At 49.8% G+C, this 15299-nt stretch overlaps 1 long non-coding RNA gene and 5 other non-coding genes across 6 annotated transcripts; 2 read left to right on the top strand and 4 right to left on the bottom strand.

Moving 5' to 3' along the window:
• The first annotated feature begins 333 nt into the window (after nucleotides 1-333).
• TRNAC-GCA (transfer RNA cysteine (anticodon GCA)) lies at nucleotides 334-409 on the top strand. The gene has a single exon. It is a non-coding gene; the product is annotated as a tRNA-Cys (tRNA).
• A 3862-nt stretch (nucleotides 410-4271) lies between these two features.
• TRNAC-GCA (transfer RNA cysteine (anticodon GCA)) lies at nucleotides 4272-4343 on the bottom strand. The gene has a single exon. It is a non-coding gene; the product is annotated as a tRNA-Cys (tRNA).
• A 2875-nt stretch (nucleotides 4344-7218) lies between these two features.
• LOC136323465 (uncharacterized) lies at nucleotides 7219-11728 on the top strand. The gene is made up of 3 exons (XR_010728974.1): nucleotides 7219-7374; nucleotides 9513-9745; nucleotides 10043-11728. It is a non-coding gene; the product is annotated as an uncharacterized lncRNA (long non-coding RNA).
• On the bottom strand, nucleotides 9928-9999 carry TRNAC-GCA (transfer RNA cysteine (anticodon GCA)). Its single transcript has one exon. It is a non-coding gene; the product is annotated as a tRNA-Cys (tRNA).
• TRNAC-GCA (transfer RNA cysteine (anticodon GCA)) lies at nucleotides 10787-10858 on the bottom strand. Its single transcript has one exon. It is a non-coding gene; the product is annotated as a tRNA-Cys (tRNA).
• TRNAC-GCA (transfer RNA cysteine (anticodon GCA)) lies at nucleotides 11662-11733 on the bottom strand. Its single transcript has one exon. It is a non-coding gene; the product is annotated as a tRNA-Cys (tRNA).
• Between the last annotated feature and the right edge of the window lie 3566 nt (nucleotides 11734-15299).

Below are 15299 nucleotides of genomic sequence, written 5' to 3'. Positions count from 1 at the left end.
GGCGTGCCGGGTGGATCCCGGTCGGGCGCATGCGGGAGTCTGTCTGACTGTCTCTCCCCATTTCCAGCTTCAGAAGAATACAAAAAAAAAAAATTATAAAAAAAAAATTCGAGTTGTGCTTACAGAGTCAAAAATTGCCTATTAGACCAGGGAGGGCTGTCTAAGGAATGCAGGATGAACTTATGACCCGAAGAGTGGTCTCTAGACAATTGTTGATGGGTCTGCTTGTTTCCATAGGCTGGTTAGGAATAAACAGAATTTACAGTATGTTATGGAATCCTTGGGTGTGGCCACACTGGTGAAATAGGTTAAGGAGGACTCTTAGTTAGGCATGGGAGTATAGCTCAGGGGAAGAGCATTTATTTGACTGCAGATCAAGAGGACCCCAGTTCAAGTCTGGGTGCCCCCTGCTGGCAGCTTGTTTTATTGCTGAACACAGATAAATAAGGACCTTCTTGATTTAACTTCCTACTTCCAAGTGACCTTCATCACCACTCTTCCCTGGTCTGTCAGTTTCCTCAACGTAACTTCTGGTATCTGGCACAAGACATCACGCTGTCCTTAATGATCTGTGTGTTTCAGAGGTTTTTAATTAAGTGTTTACATTGTGAAGGAATGAATCAGACGATACCCAATATGCGTCAGAATTACTGGTGACCTTACTAAAAATACAGATTAAAATTTTGTCTTAGTAAGACTGAGAAGGAGCCTAGGGACTTTGGTTTTTTATTCTTTTTTGGGGGGGCACACTCCCCAGCTAGCCTCATCCTAACATCCAGTGATTCCAAGGTTGGAATATTATTTTGAAATTTACAATAGAAACAACAGTCTGGTGGTAAATACCCATAATTTTCAAGCTAGAGCCTTCAGCCCAGGAAGGGGGGGGAGGTCGGGTGCTGGGCTGTAGGCAGAGACAGTGACCGGGTGTGTAGAGGCAGAAAACACGGGAGAGGTGAGGAAGGCACAGGCACAACAGTGGTGACAGCTCGGCTCGTGAGCGTTAACTCGGCTCACTGCGTTACACAACACTAGTTGTTTCTGCATGAAGTGTTTGAGTGATGACGTAGAGGTCCCTGGTTCGAGTCCGGATGCCCCCTGAACTTGGTGGGAAGAGCGGCTGGGTGGGTCAGGCCATTTTCCCACCCCTGCAGCCATATGTGACCTCTCCAGACCAGCCTTCAGCCCTGACAGTCCCACTGTGTCTCACTTCTCTTTGCTGAGTGTTTCTTTTGTGTTGTGTTCCTCTTCCTTCCCCCAAAACCGTTGAACCCTTTTTGATTTGAGGATTCCCCCGTTGTGTGAGCCCTGGCGATGGCTCTGCTGGCTGCCACAGATGCCAAAATGGAAGATTACTTTCTCTCTCCGTCTTGCTGGCATTCTTAGGCAAACAAGTGCCCCGGACCCAGACAACTCTTAGAGACTGAGTGACCCAAATTCCAGGGTCTGGCATCGTCCAGTGGCTCCCTAACCAGTGTACATTGTCTGAGAGCCTGGGGCTCCCTTGGGTCATCCCGCTTCATGAGGCTGCATCTCCAACCTTTCCTTCAGTACCATGAGCTCCCTGACACCAGACAATGACTGTCTCATCTTTTCCAGTAGACAGAACCAGTTCCTGTGTCCGCAGCAAAGTACCTGGGCTTCTGCAACAACTGGAATGCTGTGTAGGCAAAGGACCTTAAAGGAGAGGCAGTGGGTGTGGGCTTGGCTTTCGCCCCTATTTGGGATGGAAGAGAGTGGAAACCCAGCTGATTCTTCGGGGCTGAGAATCTGGGAACTCCAGGCGCTCCGTGTAAAGTGACTGAGGTGCTGATCACGTAGATGCTCCTGGCCACCTGGATGGGAGGCAGTTTATTCATGTGGGAGGCATTCAGTGGATCATTGTGGCTGGCCTCCGTTCTGATTGGCCGATGTCTGTGCCACAGCCGTTGTTAAATATTTTGAGTATCATCATTTCTTCTTGGAATAAAGTTCCCAAAGCTTTCCCAGACAAACTGTTGTTATAGAACAGGACAAAGGACCAACCCAGTCTGACAGCATGGGGCAGCTCAGAGACATACAGCGGAAAGCTCAAGTGTCTACAGGTTCTCTGACAAAGATGGAAGTGGGCAGACTTCCCTGTGACCGCTGAATGACAGATTGTTGGGGAACAAAGGTGGAATTGTCAAACTGCAGTCCCAGTTGGGCTCGCAGTTCCCCCATCTCTTGTGTGAATGGCCACTCCAATGACAGCCACTCCAGTGAAATCACAGAGGGTGTCAGGACAGGTCCTCCAATGTGATAGAAAAGTTGCTACATGTTACTTTTACCTTAGTCTTTATTGGGAGTTTTTTCTGTCACCCAGGTAATAGGAGCAGGGATGATAAAATTCTTAGATGCGAAATGTCTCCCTGAGTAGTCAGGTAGAACGTGGGGAGTGGTGATTAGTTGCCAAGTTCTACCTACATGTTTACATGTTCTTATACTTGTAGTAATCCCCAAAGGTGAGAGAATAAGTGATTTTCATGCTGGTGTGCCAGCCAGAGACAGGAGGCTTCTGGGCGCTCAGATGAGGGGTCAGTGGGAAAGGGGAGGGAGCTGACAGGTGAGTCAGCCAGGACAGGACATGGGCTGACTGGGAATAATAAACAGAAACGTCTAGGTTACTGGGAGATCCCTCCCAGGGGAGGCCCCACTCATGAAACCCTGTCAATTAGAAAGCAGTTGGAGGCAGGCGCTGGCTCAGGGGAAGGCACTGTGACTGCAGGTACTGAGGTCTGTGGTCCAAATTCCCTGGTCCTATGAACTTGTCTCGTTCAGTACCAGATGTGGGGTAGGTGCTGAGGTCTGCGGTCCAAATTCCCTGGTCCTATGAACTTGTCTCGTTCAGTACCAGATGTGGGGTAGGTGCTGAGGTCTGCGGTCCAAATTCCCTGGTCCTATGAACTTGTCTCGTTCAGTACCAGATGTGGGGTAGAAGCCATGCAGGTCATTTGCTCGGAAGGTCTGTCTCCTCTGGCCCAGGGAGGGTGCAGGAGTGGGAGTAGGAGGCAGCCAAGGATGGTGGGCCAGGTCGTGCCTGCTCCCAGGGCTGGGGGCCGGGGGTGGGAAGAGCCCACAAGCATCCCTGTGGGATCTGGCTCCAACCCTGTTATTAATCAGGTGTGTGTGCGTCAGCATGTCTCTTCATTATGGCCTCTTTTCCAGTCCAAAACATGGGGCACCACGCTAAATTGGAGGTTCCTAGTTCAGACTCTCCACTGCGATCATCAGACAAGCTTGTTACAATGGAGCCCCTTGGCCCCACACCCACTCTCTGGTTCAGGGGACTGACTAGGCCTGTGAGTTTCATATCCGTGAGAGCACACTCGACCCTCATAACCTCTCACAGCAGGTGCAGCCCAGCCAGGGTCACCCACAGGCCTTCCGTTGACACAGCTTTACTCAGCAGTCCTTGGCCATGGATGGTGGGCTGCAGGCGGAGGGTTGTGCAGAAGTCGGTGGCAAGCAGGAGCGCCTTTGTGCTGGGCAAGCGGGCCTCATGGACGGACCAGACAGAGGGCTGGCTCAGTGTCGGGAGTTCTGTGTATAGTTAGAGTCCAAGTCCTCGTTAGACAACAAGGAGAGGGGCTTTTAAGGACAGATATTCCTTACCTGTTATTTTTTTAGTTTTCACTGATTTGGGGGTGTGCTTCCAGCTCTCTTTCCCTCTCTGGAGCCCAGATTTTGCACGCAGGAGGGAAAACAGACAAAGAGGGGTCAGATCAGTCCTCTCCTCCACCATCTCCTGCACTCTCTCAGTCCCTGCCCTGTTCACAGAGCCTCCTGGAAGCCTATGCTCCCCCAGGCTGAGGCCCAGGCAGGGCAGGGTGTGGGCTGGAGAGTCTGGAACAGGCCCCAGTGGGAACTCTAGGACTGGGGACATGGAGCCCCAGTCCAAGCCTCTGGCCTGCGGCCCAGTGTGCCTAGCTCAGAAGGCCAAGCAGCCTCCCCATTACAGGGGCACACGGTCCACCTGCTCCTGTGTGATAGCCCAGGTAAAGCTCTGGAGCACAGGGCAGGAGATGGAGACACACCAAGCCCTCTGTGCCCAGACAGGAGCAGGGATCTGTGCCTTGTACACTTTAATGTGCACACCAGTCACCTGAGGGAGAATCTTTAAATTTAGATTGATCTGCACTTCCTGAGGAGTTGTGGATCAAAGGTTGAATGGCTTCATCTTTTTTTCTCCAGGAGTTCTGCCTGAGGGGGAACCAGGCATAAAGGACCCACTGTGATTAAAAGTGAAATTGGGCAGGGGGCACCCGGATTTGAACCGGGGACCTCTTGATCTGCAGTCAAATGCTCTACCCCTGAGCTATACCCCCTCACCTGGAGGAGGAGTATAATTAATACCTTTTACCTGTATAGTCACACACAGGCCTGGTTGGGATGGCCTGCCCAATCTCTGGACTCCAGCCTCCCTCCTGGCAGGGACCAGCCCTTCTCCCCCCATCACTTCTCTATGCGCCTGGCTGAGAACGCCCTGGTAGCCTTGTTGACTTTGACAGATGGGGAGACCTTTAAAATCATCCAGGTAACCCTCTCTGTCAGTTACAGTTATTGAACATGTACTGCATGTCAGGCATACTGGGATGGGGACCTAGCTCTGACCGGGGACCGAGCCTGCCCTTGCACTGAAAGACGGCTCAGAGCCCATGTCGGAAGTTCTATTTAATGACATAGGAGAATGTTCATGATAATTCATCAAGTGCAAAGGCAAATTGAAAAACAGTGTGTCAGAGGAAGTCTAGATGATTTTAGCTTCTTAGGTGCTTTTATTTATTTATCTTTCAGCTTTTCAATCTTGAGCTTGTTGCCTTTGTAAAAAAAAAAAAAAAAAAAAGAAAAGTGTGTTGCCCCACCAGTTAACTCAGTTACAGTGTTGTCCTGAAACACCAAGTCTGCAGGTTCGATCCCCAGTCAGTGGCAGTGAGGTACAAAGAAAAGAAAACAAAACAAATAAAACAGTGCCAGTCCAAAGTGAATCGGAAAAGGTACTCCTGAAAGACCGAGCCGAGACTGAGAATGAACGTGACAGATGGTCAGGGAAGCCTTCCACAGGAGCAGCGGCAGAGAGGCGGAGCAGATGGAGAGGGGTGGGGGAGAGGGGGTGCTGTCCTGGGAGCCTTCCAAGAGCCTCGTGATAGGTGGGTCCCCCCCACCCACGTGCTGCTGCTATGCTGCGCACTGCAGTCACATCACATCACCATAATGGCCACGCCCTGTGCCTACAGGGCTCCTTGCATAGAGTGAGGGGGCCAATAAGTATATGAGCGTGTAAAAAATGTGCAAGCGAGGCCTGGCCAGTTGGCTCAGCAGAAGAGCATTAGCCAGGCATATGGAAGTCCTGGGTTCAATTCCCCCCAGGGCACATAGGAGAAGTGCCCATCTGCTTCTCCACCCTTCCCCCCTCTCCTTTCTTCTATCTCTCTCTTCCCCTCCTGCAGCCAAGGCTCCACTGGAGCAAGGTTGACCTGGGCACTGAGGATGGCTCTGTGGCCTCCGCCTCAGTTGCTTGAATGGCTCCGGTTGTAACAGAGCAACGCCCCAGATGGGCAGAGCATCGCCCCCTGGTGGGCATGCCTGGTGGATCTTGGTCAGGCGCATGTGGGAGTCTGTCTCTGCCTCCCTGCTTCTCACTTCAGAAAAGTTAAAAAAACAAAAACAAAAACATTTGAGCAAAAGAAGAGAGGCTGTGCCTGACCAGGCAGTGGCTCAGTGGATGGAGCCTCGGACTGGGATGCAGAGGACCCACGTTCGAGACCCCGAGGTCGCCAGCTTGAGCAGAGGGTCATCTGTTTGAGTAAAACTCACCAGCTTGGACCCAAGGTCGCTGACTTGAGCAAGGTGCTGCTCGGTCTGCTGAGGGCCCACAGTCAGGGCACATATGAGAAAGCAATCAATGAACAACTAAGGTGTCGCAATGAAAAACTGATGATCGATGCTTCTCATCTCCCTCCGTTCCTGTCTGTCTCTCCCTATCTGTCCCTCTCTCTGACTCTCTCTCTCTCTGTCTCTGTAAAAAAGAAGAAGAAGGAGGAGGGGCGGGGGGAGGAGGAGAAGGAAAAAAAGAAGAAGAAAGGCTGTAACTGACAGAACGAGATCCCAGGAAAAGCAGAGTAGAAAGACTTCTTTCATCTTATAGGCTGGAGGGGGTGCAGGCAGCATCAGGATGCTGAGTGACCTCACAGCCGATGGCCTTGGTCTTCTCAGTCAAGTGAGAAACAGGTCTTCTAAAGAGAAGGAAGGAAGCAGGGTGGCACTCACTACTTGAGAAGCAGGGCAGAATTTGCCTCAGATACTGTGTGGGCAATGCAGAAGAGGTGAATTAGAAAGGAAAGGAGTCACTGCTCCTTAGCAGAGATCTGCCAGTTGAGGTCAGACTGGCACAGGCTTGCAATGGGACCATTGCCTGGCTCCACAAATGACATCAGCAAACACTGGCAACCCTAGAGCAAAGATGGAGAAAGTCAGTGGTGTTGCGTATCCACAGAAGTGGAAGGACGCTGTGAAGAAGGCAGACGGAACACAGGCAAAGACCACACAGGGACTAGAATCGTGGTTTAGAGGCAGAGGAGAGTCGCGGGGTCTATATTGGGTCAGTAGGCAGGAGAGCCACAGCAGTTCTGGGAGCGCAGAAACACAGAACAGGTCAAAGTGATCAAGGTCCAAATGAGCATGATGTACAGTTTCAGTAACAGTAAAGACAAAATGAGGTGAAAACGAGAAGAGGCATCAGAGAGGACTTCTCAGATCTAAGACCTTGAGAGGGAATAGTTCTGAGTTATGGTCCAGTTTGGGTTGTGTGGTGGTGTAGACTTGGCCACGAGTGCAGAGCACACAAAAGAACAAAGGCTCAAAACGAAACAGAAACAAGCACATAAACCAGAAGTTTTCTTCTCTCTCATGTAAAGGGCCATGCTTAGATGGTCCTGGTTTGGCATCTGTCCCACCTGGTCTGGACCTGATTCCTTCTTCCTGGTCGTTCCAGCCTATTTGGTTTTCATTCCAAAGGTGTCCCCGTGGTCCCACATCTCCCAATTTAGCATAGTGTCTATCTCCTAGCCAGCAGGAAAGGGGAAGAGAAAAGACATCCTCTCCCTTTAAGAATACCCATCCCTCTCACCTACATCTCACTGGCCAGAGCGCACTTGGCCTCACTCCAAGGGAGTCTGGGAAATGTAGTTTTTCTTCTGCAAAGCCATGTCTGCAGCTAACCACGAAAAAGACAGAATGGACACTGGGGGAAACACTATAAAGAGACTTCACCATGCCTCTTTATAGCTGCCATGGGGTGCTATAAACCTGGGGTGGAATCTGTGAACACCATTAGAGCCAACGTGGAAACCTCACCAGGTATGAGCACTGGAAAGGTCATTACTGTGATATTGACACGACGAAAACTTGAGGAGGCAAGGGAAATATGATTGTTAGCCTGGTTCTAAAATCTTCCACTGAGCCTGGGGAGTCCCAGGTATGGCCACCTACATCAAGGAGGAGAGCACGGTGTACGGAGATGCAGACTGCTTTGAAGGAGGAGAGTTGAGGGATGGTTGAGGACCTGGACCTAGAAGGGGCGAAGTGAAGGATACAGAACAGGAAAGGGGAGAGGGTGCCCTCTCTGGAGGGGGAATGAAGGCATAGGGCCATCTTCAGGGGACTGCTGTAAAAAGGGGCATTAAGAGGAATGGTGGAGGCCCTGGCTGGTTGGCTCAGCGGTAGAGCGTCGGCCTAGCGTGCGGAGGACCTGGGTTCGATTCCCGGCCAGGGCACATAGGAGAAGCGCCCATTTTGCTTCTCCACCCCTCCGCCATGCTTTCCTCTCTGTCTCTCTCTTCCCCTCCCGCAGCCAAGGCTCCATTGGAGCAGGGATGGCCCGGGCGCTGGGGATGGCTCTGTGGCCTCTGCCTCAGGCGCTAGAGTGGCTCTGGTCGCAGCATGGCGACGCCCAGGATGGGCAGAGCATCGCCCCCTGGTGGGCAGAGCGTCGCCCCTGGTGGGTGTGCCGGGTGGATCCCGGTCGGGCGCATGCGGGAGTCTGTCTGACTGTCTCTCCCTGTTTCCAGCTTCAGAAAAATGCAAAAAAAAAAAAGAAGAAGAAGAAAGAGGAATGGTGGAGGACAAAGGAACTGTCCCCCAGTGAGCCCCCAGGGGGTTCCACAGCTGCAGGGCTGGAAGGATTGGGTTGCAGCACCTGAAGTAGTAAGGAGGAAGCAAGATGGAGGCTGCCACTCAAGAGGTCATTTTCAATATCAAAAGGTGTCCGTGGGGAAGGGGAGGGCAGGGACAGGTAAAGGGCAAGCCACCAGGTTCTGAGCCAAAGTTCCATAAGCCAAAGTTCCGAGTGTTTATGAAACTGGAATAACAAAAACCACCTCTTTGGGGAAAAAGTTCTAACTTAAAAATTTGCATCTCTTGTCAACCAAAAGCTTTACCAAAGGGGAAACTGAAGCACATCTCTGAAGATAAAAGAAGTTTTGTTTTTTCAGACACGTATGTCATATGCTGATAAGAGAACTCAGAGGATACCATATATTTATAACCTGGGGGAAAGGCTATCTGCCAGCCTATCTCGTTAGTCTCCAGGAAGACCCGACCTGCCTGTGCTTTGTCTTAAGTGGTTGTTTCTTTCAATGCTTAAAAGATTTAAGACTTGCTGGTTGTCAAATAGTTTTATTGTAAGAACCTGTTCTTAACCTATCTGAAATATAAACTCTTGGGTTTTTGTTTTGTTTTGTTTTAATAAACCTGAAGGATCATGCAATGTATTTTAGGTAGTTGTGAGAGAGGTTATAAAAGATTAGGGATACTAAAACTATGAATTGTACTTCTGCATTACATGCTGTCTCTCTGAACCCATACTGATTCTGAGATTGTCCACCAGATGCTCAGCTCTTTGTTCCCCACACCCTAGGAAGCCATCACATTCTTCAGTTTTGAGAAGGTTGATAACATTCACTGATTCCTTCTGCAGAAGTTCACTTCTAAAGTTCGAGTGAGGCACAACATTGTCTTTAATAGTTACACAGCCCAAGGTTAGACCGAAACAGGTTGATTGCTCACCTTGTGCACACTCCCAGCCCCACGAGGGGTTTGGCCGGGAAATAGACCTATTCCAGCCCGTCTCAGGCAGAAGACCTAGACTGAGAAGGAGAAATTAAGGAAACTAAGACATGCTAAAACAGCAACTGTGCCTGGAAGATGCTGTTCAGGTCAAGTTACAAATGATGGACACATAGGATGAATAAGAGGAAGTCCAGGACACAAGGTGCTGGGCACACGGAGTGGGATGAGGTAACCTGGGTCTGAGAGGGTCCCCAGGAAGCTCTAAAGCTGGCTCTCAGCTCAGATGTTGTCCAGGAGGCCTGGGGGAGCTTACACTAAATCTGGGATCCGCCCCAGACATTCTGATTTAACTGGTCTGGGGTGGGGCCTGGGAAATGGCACTTTTTTATCAACTCTTCTAGTGATGCTAATTTATATTTGGATTTCAGATCCACTGACTACCGCATTGATGTTTCACCATTTGCTGGTTCAAAAAAAAAAAAAAATCTTTACAGTGATGTCTAATGAGGAAGAAGAAATTGAAATCCAGCACCAATTTAAAAGGTCAAAATTAAGAAGAAATAAGGGGGCACCTGACCAGAGGTGGCACAGTGGATAGAAAGTCCACCCAGAACACTGATGTTGGTAGTTCGAAACCCCAGGTCACTGGCTTGAGCCCAAGGTAACAGGTTCCATCCCTGGTCAAGGCACGCATGAGAAGCAACCAATCACAACTATGTGGAGCAACAAGTTGATGTGTCTCTCTCTCCCTTTCTCTCTCTCTCCCTACCTCTCCCTCTCTCTTATCTTCCCTCTCAATCTCTCTCTCTAAAAAAAAAAGTGTAAAAATATATATGTATAAATAGGGGGCACCCAGATTTGAACTGGGGACCTCTTGATCTGCAGTCAAATGCTCTACCCCTGAGCTATACCCCCTCCTGCTATGGTATACCTTAATTAATACTTTTCATCTCTACAGCCACACCCAGACTACCTATAAATTTATGAGTTGCCACTTCAGGATGGACTGCTCTTGGGAGTTTCCAGGCCTGCCTCAGAGAAAACTCATCAACCTGCTGTACAACAGGAGACAGGCTCCCTCCTCCAAGGGCCTACAACCTGTGACCTGGCCCACTGTCCCTGGGTGTGGGCAGCACACATTGCCTTCAGCAGACACTCCCAAAAACATGCAGTTCAGTTAAAGGAGGACTCACACAGCCTCACCTGTTCATTTACCTGAGGACAGATCTGCAGCTAAGAGTAACAGCTGACATTGGAGTACTAGCTATTGTTCAAAGTGCTTTAAATTCTCTCTCACACAAAATCTCTGAGCTGGTACTATTATTATCCCCCTTTTTATAAATGCCGAAACTGAGGCACAAGAGAGATTGAGTAGTTTATCCAAGCTGACACTCTCTAACCCACCCCAGCAGGCATCTGGGAGGCTCTGACACTTGGAGTCAAAACCTGATGTTCCTGGGAAGTTTGCGGTGCTCAAGGTATGCTGGGAACAACCCATCTGCACAACTCCAGTTCTGCTGGCATTTAGTGCGTCCATCGGTGTGACTGGACTGCCACCCTGCCGCCATCCTCAGCCTCCAGAAATGCAGCTCAGCACTCAGCCAGCCTGAGACCAGTCACCATTTATTCTCGGCTGGAAACAAGGACTGGGAGGTGGGCTGTGAGGGGAGGTGGGAAGGTTATTCAAAACTGCACATAAATAAGGGGGCACCTGGATTTGAACCAGGGACCTCTTGATCTGCAGTCAAATGCTCTACCCCTGAGCTATACCCCCTCAGATGTTAGTGTAACCTAATGGATACCTTTCATCTGTGTGGTAACCCTCAGCTCTGCAAAATTGTTACTGCTCTACTCCAGGACTGACTTTTTAGAAGCTGCCAAACCAGCTCATAATAAGACACCTTCCCTCAGCTCTGCAGCTTACTAGGCATCAGTCCCCAGGTGGAGTCATCAGAGAGGAGAAAATGAGAGAAGCTGCCTGAAGGAACCCCAGATCCATTTCCCATTGCCTTTTTGTTTTAGCCCAAGAGGTGGCCGACCATTTCCAAAACTACCCACTGATCAAGACTCCCAGCCCTCCGCCTTACTTCCTTCAGTGAAGGCAGAAATGGGCTCTAATGCCAACAGTGTCATGGAGCTCCGGTCGTTGGGGTTTGTAGGAGCAATGCTGCACACTCCCTCTCTCCTGTTAGGATAGCTAAGCCTGGCTTTTGCCTCTGAGGTGGAAGCAAGCATGTGAGAGAGCTCTGGACATGGAGAACCCAGTTCCCCAGAGGGAAATGTCGACCTTGAATGAAGAAGAACCTGGGTGGGATGTGTCTCCCTCTGTAGGTCTGCCCACCACTCAACTGTGCCAGACTGTTTTGGTGGGAAGGTGAAGGTTATCATTTAGGGTTCCATTTACTGTTTGTTCCTGCCAAGTACAGCTCTCTTCTGCTGCCCTGGAAAAGCCTGGAAGAATTCTGCATGAGAGTACCTGCCTCCTCTTTGAGGACCCAACAGGTTGAAGAAATGAGATGCATATGGAAGGAGATGATTGGCGCAGATTAAAGGAAGCTAGAATATCAGCAATAGAGTAGGGGGCACCCGGATTTGAACCGGGGACCTCTTGATCTGCAGTCAAATGCTCTACCCCTGAGCTATACCCCCTTACCTGGTGTGTATGCCTAATTAAATGCCTTTACACTTGAGTTGCAACACCTTCATCTGGGCACTGAAATTTCTATGAATCTTTAGAAGGTTCTGGAGATGTGAAAAATGTGCCTTATAGCAAAATTATTCAATACCATTCGGCCCCTGGAAACCTCCTCTGCTCACAATTTTTTAGTCTCATCTTTCTTAGTATCATTTTATTTTATTTTATTAGTATTGTTTTAAAGGCACCTGTTTGGAAACTCATTGCTAGGACCTGGACTGTCCCCTCCTTCCTTCTTCCCCTGGCAAATTTCATCTTTAAACTTGCCCTGCGCAGCCCCCGCAGCCCCGCCTCCTCCCCCACGTCATTGGCTGGATTAGGGGCTTCGTAGCCTACCTTCTCTGCTCTGTTTCCCTCCCACCAAAGCTGCTTGGCTTTCTGCAGTGTCTTCACTGAACCCAGGAAGCCCTAACAAATTATTTGAATAATTTGGCCTGAGAGGTCATAACCCCCATTCTGGGTCCCAGGAAGCCACCCAGCTGTCCCAAGAGACCTTGGACCAGAAGGTTAGCATAGCTGGAGCAGAAGGAACCATGCGGAGGAACCACGACCAGGGATTCCTCTCCCGGGTGAAGGCTGGCCGGACACACGGCCCTGCAGACCTCGAAAATTAACCGAGCACTTTCCAACTGGCAGGGACATGGGAAGGCATCACCGAAAGAACTCAAAAGGCCACGTGGATCCCAATGGGCAGAGAAAAGACCTGCCCAAAGGGGCACATGAGGCCTACTGGCCCTGTCCATCAACAGTAGTGCAGCCACCAGGTACCTAGCTGAGGACCTTCGGATGTGGTAGCCCACAGAGCGGTAACTCTCCATCAGCTTTTTTACCATCCCCTTCGTGGTCCCACACCAGCACCAGATGTGCTTGGCTTCCCAGATTCCCGTGTCTCTGGCTTTTCACCACCTTGCCATGCTTTGGGAAGGCTGCTTAGTGACTGTTATCTGGTCCTCCAACTCCCCCTTCTGGACTGGTACTTCTCCCAGCTCATGATAGTGCAAGGTCTTATTTCTGTAACTCCTTCATTGAAACGTTCTCGGTGACAAGACTGCTCTGGTTGAACACAGACTGGCACATCCAGCCAGGTTCATTTCATTACCTTTTCCATTTGTGTATGAAACATACAAAAATTCACAAATCATAAGTGACCAGCTTTGCAACTACTAAAAAAATTAATATGCCTGTGTAACCCCACATCCAGATCAAGAAATGGAACATCGCTCAGAGGCGGATGGAGATGTGATAAGAGGCAGAGTAGGGAATGGCTCCTCTCTGTGTGTTCACATTTCTGTAGCCTCAACCTTCGCATCACTTTAATGTTTTACATTTCCAAAAATAAAGCAACAAGTATGAGGACATGAACATAAAAGTAAATATAAACAAAAACCCTAAAGTTGCCCTGGTCCGTTGGCTCAGTGGTAGAGCGTCGGCCTGGCATGCAGAAGTCCCGGGCTCGATTCCCGGCCAGGGCACAAAGGAGAAGCGCCCATCTGCTTCTCCCCCTCCCCCTCTCCTTCCTCTCTGTCTCTCTCTTCCCCTCCCGCAGCTGAGGCTCCATTGGAGCAAAGATGGCCCGGGCGCTGGGATGGCTAGAGTGGCTCTGGTCCGAACAGAGCGACGCCCCCGGAGGGGCAGAGCATCGCCCCCTGGTGGGCAAAGCGTCACCCCCTGGTGGGCGTGCCGGGTGGATCCCGGTCTGATGCATACGGGAGTCTGTCTGTCTCTCCCCATTTCTGGCTTCAGAAAAATACAGAAGAAAAAAAGCCCCTAAAGTTGATAACAGGACTCCAGAGAAGAAAACACCCTCAGTGGTATTTATTCTAAGGGGAGGGGGGTAAAGAGATTTTGAGGGTTTTTTTTTTTGGTATTTTTCTGCAGCTAGAAACGGGGAGAGACAGCCAGACAGACTCCCGCATGCGCCTGACCGGAATCCACCCAGCACGCCCACCAGGGGCAACGCTCTGCCCACCAGGGGGCGATGCTCTGCCCATCCTGGGCGTCGCCATGTTGCGACCAGAGCCACTCTAGCGCCTGGGACAGAGGCCAAGGAGCCATCCCCAGCGCCCGGGCCATCTTTGCTCCAATGGAGCCTTGGCTGCGGGAGGGGAAGAGAGAAACCGAGACCAAGGGGGGGGGGTGGAGAAGCAAATGGGCGCTTCTCCTATGTGCCCTGGCTGGGAATCGAACCCGGGTCCCCCGCACGCCAGGCCAACGCTCTACCGCTGAGCCAACGGGCCAGGGCGAGATTTTGAGTTTTATGAGAGATTGAATTTAGTAAGTTGTTTCATATAATTTTTTAAAACTTTTTTTTTTTTTGTATTTTTCTGAAGTGAGAAGCTGGGAGGCAGAGACAGACTCACCCATGCGCCTGACCGGGATCCACCCGGCACGCCCACTAGGGGGCGATGCTCTGCCCCTCTGGGGCATTGCTATGCTGCAACCCGAGCCATTCTAGTGCCTGAGGCAGAGGCCATATCGCCATCCTCAGCACCCAGGCCAACTTTGCTCCCATGGAGCCTTGGCTGTGGGAGGGGAAGAGAGAGATAGAAAGAAAGGAGAGGGGGAGGGGTGGAGAAGCAGATGGGCGCTTCTCCTGTGTGCCCTGGCCAGGAATCAAACTGACACTCTACCATGGAGCCAACTGGCCAGGGCCAAACCTATTTTTTGAGTAAATGAGTAGCTATATTGATATTTTGGGGAACCAGGGTTCTCACTGAGACAGGAAATATAAATATGGAATGTAGAGAAGGCAAAGAATGTGGAGTTGGACTGGAATCATAAGTAGCTGTATGAATACACGCGCACTATCACACACATGCGTGCACATTTCCTAACTCTGTCCTCTGATAGGGGCTAGAAGCAACAACTCAGTTGCAATGAGCACTTCTAACGCCCATTCAATGGTTACCAAATACCATTAAAAGGAACCAGGGACTCTTGAAGAAATCGCTGATTCCCGGGTAGAGCAAGAAACCTAAACGATGAACATTCCTCGTCCAGAAAGTGCTCAAAATCTGATGGGGACCTGCCCATCAGCCTGAAGAGGCTCACCACTAGCTAACTTTGGGACAACTTGGGAGAACAAAGAAAGATAAGAATTGTTATAGAATTCTTTATATAACATTAGGTTAAAGAATCCATGAATCTACATTAATAAGTTGGGTGTTTTTTTTAATTTTAGGTGGAGAAAGGGAAGCTCTTCTTTCCAAAGAAGTCAACTAGTAAATGGAAACGGAATGATAGAAATATAAAATCATCATATAACTATCATTGTAAAAAATTATGTAGGTAAGAATCATTCATGGATGCTAAATGTGTTCAGTGAAAATTCTTGGGGAAGGGGTACAGAAAAATCGGCCCAACGCCACTTTAATTGAATAATCACATACAACTTCGTCAATAGTAGAAGAGACTTGACTACCCAGCACTGAGAAGGACGTAACAGCAGTCATCTTGCTAGAATGTTGAACTTTAAATAACAAGGAAACCTTCTGACAACTCCTTTTCTCCCAAAGTAGCC

Source organism: Saccopteryx bilineata, chromosome 2 (assembly GCF_036850765.1).
Source record: "Saccopteryx bilineata isolate mSacBil1 chromosome 2, mSacBil1_pri_phased_curated, whole genome shotgun sequence".
Lineage (NCBI taxonomy): Eukaryota > Metazoa > Chordata > Mammalia > Chiroptera > Emballonuridae > Saccopteryx > Saccopteryx bilineata.
The sequence above is the reverse complement of the archived record's forward strand: the minus strand, read 5'-3'. Positions and strand labels throughout refer to the sequence as shown.